This window comes from Gordionus sp. m RMFG-2023, chromosome 1 (genome assembly GCF_954871325.1).
Source record: "Gordionus sp. m RMFG-2023 chromosome 1, tfGorSpeb1-WG-v2, whole genome shotgun sequence".
Taxonomy (NCBI): domain Eukaryota; kingdom Metazoa; phylum Nematomorpha; class Gordioida; order Chordodea; family Parachordodidae; genus Gordionus; species Gordionus sp. m RMFG-2023.
Window position 1 is genome coordinate 23778309 of NC_088775.1, and position 6000 is coordinate 23784308.

At 25.8% G+C, this 6000-nt stretch overlaps 1 long non-coding RNA gene across 1 annotated transcript; it reads right to left on the reverse strand.

Moving 5' to 3' along the window:
• Positions 1-3213: 3213 nt before the first annotated feature.
• LOC135932039 (uncharacterized) lies at positions 3214-4273 on the reverse strand. Its single transcript, XR_010573262.1, has 4 exons — positions 3875-4273; positions 3728-3810; positions 3496-3548; positions 3214-3444 (listed from the first exon to the last, which is right to left on the reverse strand). It is a non-coding gene; the product is annotated as an uncharacterized LOC135932039 (long non-coding RNA).
• Between the last annotated feature and the right edge of the window lie 1727 nt (positions 4274-6000).

Sequence of the window (6000 nt, forward strand, 5' to 3'; positions counted from 1 at the left end):
TTCTACGCCGTTTATTATTGCTTTAGCTTCTTTGTCTATTGTAGAATAATTCTTTTCAGTGTCTTGTAAAGTTCTTGAGGTGTATGGTATTGAAAATTCGTCGCCGTTATTTTATTTTTGCAGGAGTACAGCTCCAAATCCTTGGTTAAATGCATCTGTTTCTAATATTAACTCGAAATCCGGTATATAAAACTGTATAGTATTTTGTTCTTTTACCATTCATTTTGCTCTTTCAAAATGTATCATCTTTTTTATTACAATACCATTTATCATTTATACTAGTTATATTATGATATTCAGCTATAATTTCATGTAAGTTTGGTATGAACCGTTTATGATAGTTTAATATACCTAAAAATGATTTTATGTCATGTATATTATTTGGAGTTGAATATTTTTGCATTACTAATTTTCTTTTTATCTGGGTTATTCCATTTTCATCTATTATTAGACCTGTGCGCCGGGCGGCCGTTGGCCGGCCGCCGATTTTTTTTGGTTACGCCGAAATACTTTTTCTTTCAAAAAATTTATTTTGCTAGTTTTGACTTTTGATCCCGCATTTTGTAATTTTTCGAGGACTTGTTTTATATTTTCTAATGTTCTGGATCATTTTTTCCTGTGATTATAACATCGTCTAAATAAACGGATGTATCTTAACAGTCAGCCAGTATATATCGTTGAAATAGTATTGGTGCTGTATCTATACCAAAAGGTAATCTTAAATAGCGGTAGTATATATTTTACCATTGTTAATAATTCTTGCGATTCTTCATCAATACTCATTCTTTTTGATCTAATGTTGTAACTTATTTCCGCTAGCGATCTTTACGATTAATTCTTCAAACATTGGTAGAATTGATAGTCATTTAGTAAAAATTTATTCAATGTTACTTTGAAATCACCACATAATCGTAGTTCACCTGAAGTTTGAAGTACTAATACCATTAAAGTACTCCAAGTTACTCTTGTTGTTGGTATATCTTTTTTATTTATTATTTAAACAATTCAATTCATTTTCAATTTCTACTTTTAATATCAACGGTACTATTCTTGCTGATAGAGTTATTGGTTTTGTATTTTCTTCTAATTGTAGTTTTACTGGTTCTACAGTTTTTATTAATCCTAATTTAGTATCAAATTAGCAAAATTCTTTATAATTTTTCAATATTTACGTTTCCATTATCAATTCCTGATCATATTGCCTTTTACCTTTGTTGGTCAAGATAGATCAAATTTTATAGTCCATGGAAATCGAAATAGCGCTGCATCATTTGTTTTTGTAACTAATAAAGGAAGCCATTTTATTTTATCATCTAATTGAACTTTTACATAAGCTTCTCCCATAATTTTTATTGTATTGTTTCCATAAGCTTCTCCCATAATTTTTATTGTATTGTTTCCATATTAGTTGAAGCTCTAACCATACTAAATTTTGGCCTCCCAATTTTATTCTATATTGTTGCATTAATGATGGTTACCTGAACCTTTCATATTCCATTCTATTTTCATGGTTGTATATTACCATAATTTTTGGGTGCTGTCTATATTTGTAGACTTTTTTTATCGAGAAATCACTATTGTAATTTGTACTGTAAACTTTTCCTCCAGTTTTACAAAACACGGCAAAGTGGTTTAATTTCTTAGATTTTCTGCACGTTTTCCCGTATGCTGGATAATTCCGAATAGCATGAAAATGATTACAAAAATAGCACGGTTTTCTTATTTGTGTGGTAGTTATTATAACCTTGAACTGGTTTTCTTATTATTTTGATTATTCATCTCTTTGATTTTATAAACCTATTATTTATTTCTAAGTCGGCCCGTTTTATCGCTAAAGTCATTTCTATAACCCTATTTTAGCTTAACGGTTGCTCTTCGTCTTTAGTATCTGGGTATCTTAACTGTAGTTATTTTTATCAATTTGCGACATCTTTAATCCAGCGTTTAATTGATCACGAATTCGTCAATATTATCTTCAAATTCACATCTACGAACTAGTTCCTTTATATTTTTTAAATAACTCATTACTGATTCTTTTGGCCCCCGACTAAATCTAATAAAAATAATTCCAAGAAAGAAGTTTCCTCTTCCTCTTTACGAAATTCTTTTAATGTAATTTTTGAAATATCACCCATAATTTCTAAAAAAAATATATAATTCTATTTATATTCTTAAGCGAAGACCACGTTTTTTTTTATTTCGTTGCCAATTTTATATCTTTAAGGAGCATAATAAAATATATGATCAATAGTTTTTAAAATAAAGGTCGCGTTTATAAATATTCATAAATCCAAAAAGCATTATTCATTATCTATGAAATTTATTAATCTTATCATTCTCAAAATATATTAGAATTTTATCAAGTCGAGGTTTATAAAATTAAGATAAATAAATGTTCAAATTTTAAAAAAATATAACTCCAAACCCTCAGATATATTTTTTTAAAAAAGATAGATAGGCCCCATTGTTTTTCCACTATATAGTCAGAAGTTACCCATTTTGCAAAATTTCTTCTAAATCATAAAATATAACACAAAATATTTCACTTATCCAATAAATCTGATTATTAGATGCCTTTTCTGTAAATTAAAAAAAGTGTCCAATAATTTAAATATAAATTACATAAAATAAATACACTCCCATTTAAAAAAAATCGCACTTTATAAGCTCATTATTTTCTATATTTTAATCTATTATTTTTACACTGTGTTCCAATTCAACTGGTACTCTTTTGTTTTAGCGATAAATCTGACAATACTAAATATATAATTTGATAAAATTTTACAGAGATATATAATTTGATAAAATTTTACAGAGAGATGGATAAATGATCATTTCTGCAAATTTCCTCAAATTCCATCAACAGAATCTAAGGTTATGCACATTCAAAGTTGTACAAAAACAAGATTCAAACTATCCAACATGTAAAAAAATTTTTTTAATTCTTTAAATTTTACAATTTGACAAAAACTTGAAAATATTAAATTAATTTGAGTCAAATTTTGTACTTCAAAGCTTATGTTCAAATGGCCGCCATTAGCTAGAATATTTGCTCCAAGATCAACCCTTGATCAAACTATTCCATCATGTTGCATAATGAAAATTAAACTATTAACTTTGTATTGACATTTCCTTATTTTTGTGTATTTGAATAATTGGCTTAACTTTTATTATTTTTATATTTTTTATAATTCTTTATTTTTGTGAAGCATTCAAATTGTACAAAGATTTTTTGTATATATACCGGTGATATTTTGTAAGACATAATATTTTACAAATAAAACAATTAAATTTACATTTCCATCATTAAGCTTCCATTTTAGCATGGGGCACCGCTGTATTTTATATTCTATTTGATATTTATTATTGAATAGCCCGATCAAGATATTGCTAATAAAGAAAATGAAAACCCCATAAATATTAATAAAAATATTCCTATTCTATCTATTAAAAGAAAAAAAAGAAAAATGATTGAATCTGAAAAAATAGATTTACGTTTCCATCATTTAGCTTCCATTTTAGCATGGGGCACCGCTGTATTTTATATTCTATTTGATATTTATTATTGAATAGCTAGATCAAGATATTGCTAATAAAGAAAATGAAAACCCCATAATTATTAATAAAAATATTCCTATTCCATCTATTAAAAGAAAAAAATTAAAAATGATTGAATCTGAAAGAATAAAAATATTAAAAGGTAAAATAATTTTATAATAAATATTACCTCGTCATAGTATCCTCAAATGAAGCAATTTCAATATTTTGATCATCAAGTGGGTTTTCAATTTCATTAAGGTATTGTGCAGCCTATTAAAATATATAATTTTATAAATAAAAAACTATTTTATATTTTTGCCTTTTAATATTTTACATTTGTCTGTGCCAGTTTAAAACTTGACTCAGAATATTTGGTAATATTATCAACATTCTCTTTTAACCTTAAATATTCTTCAACATATAGTAAATCTTTACTTTTTATGTTGGTTGCCCCTCACCTATTAAAATTATAATATAATATAAATTTATTTTTTCCATATTTTTGTTGGGTGAAAGAATATAATTTATTAAATTTAGCCTTTACACGACTTAAATATTTCTTCTACACTTGATCATAATTCATATTTATGTTTTTCCTATTTTCTACAGAATCTCTGAATTTTGCACCAGAGGTTCCTGTGCACTCTTATGCTTTCCATAAAATTATATTCTGACACTAAAATATATCTATCTATAATATATATAAAAGGGTTCCATGTCAATTCAGCGAAACTTTTATCGCGAAACTTTTATCGCGAAACTTTTATCGCGAACGTCGATTATCGCGAATAAATTTTATAGCGAAACTTTTATCGCGAATCCACATTAGCGAATATTTTTCCGATAAAACAATATAGCGAAACAAATATCGCGAATTTTTTATAGCGAAACTCTTATCGCGAAACCTTTAAAGCGAATAGCGCGATTGCGATCGCGATTTAACAGCTGATTGATTTTTAAAATCTGTTTATGAGATCAATTATTCTTTATTAAAATCATTATTTCTTAGATTATCATTAAAATTTGAATTAAAGATAAAATTAATATTAACAAATAAAAATTGAACTCATAAACAGATTTTAAAAATCAATCAGCTGTTAAATCGCGATCGCAATCGCGCCACTATGAATTCAAGGTAATCGCGAAAATTTTATAGCGAAGTCAATATCGCGAAACATAAATCGCGAAGACAATATAGCGAAAACTATTTCGCGAAATATAACGCGGCCTATTATTATTTTTTTATTTTTATTAAAATAATTTATTTTATTTATATTTAATATTAATGTTAATATTTTATTTTTCATTTCTTTTATTGATTATTTTTTTAATAAAAAAATGATATGCTACTATTGTATATTATTTTTGTTACAATTTATTAATGATTTTCACACGCCCAAAATTTTAAGCAAAAAATATTTTTTGAAGTTCAAAAAGATTTTATATTTTGATAAAAATTTTAAATCTTTTTTGAGGAATTCTTTTTGGAATATTATTATAAATAAACAATCTTTTAGGTGAAAACTTTTATAGTTTTTTTTATCATTTTTGTAAAATTATCTATTTTTTAAGTATATTAAAAGAATGGGTTTTCTAAATAATATTTTTTAAAAATATTTTTATTTAACTTATTTATATGTATATGATCTTTTTAAGGATAATAATTTAATCTGACAATTTTATTCGTCATTGAAGATGTGTTCTTGGCAATTATCGGTTAATGATGCTTACCACCAAGTGAATGTATGGAAATATTTTAAATACCAATCTAATTTGCTAAATACCGACCAAAATTTATTAAAATGTAATAAGACCCTTATTATTTAATATATTAATACGGAATCACGTGCTCGAGTCCGGCCTTCTATATATCCTCCCCCCAAGGATGGAACCACCAAGTTAGAATAAGAAAAAAAATATGATCATTCCCGGGATTCGAACTCGGGAGCATAGGATAAGTAAGCCAAGCTCTTGCCTACTAGGCCATAGAGGCTTTCCAAAAATCACGATTTTTCAAATATATATTATAAATATATTTGGTAGTGCCTATCCAAATGAAAAATGAACAAAATTCAAATTTGATAGATGGTACCTTAAGGCACCAAGCGTATTTTTAAATATATTAGATTTTTTTTACGGTAAAATATGTATTTTTAACATGTTAAATTAAAATTTTAATTAAGATGCACCATATAAAAGTGACAATTATCATAATCGTTATTTTTAAAGTTTTTTAAATTTTTTTGACGGAAATCGGTTAAAATAAGTATTGTTAACATATATTAATAAAACTTCAGTGAAGATGTACCCTAGATAAGTGACAATTGTCATAATTCTTATTTTTAAAGTTTTTTGAATTTTTTTGATACAAATGGGTAAAAATATAGATTGTAAACTTGTTAAATTAAAATTTCATGAAGATGTATCACAGAAAAGTGACAATTGTAATAATCCTTATTT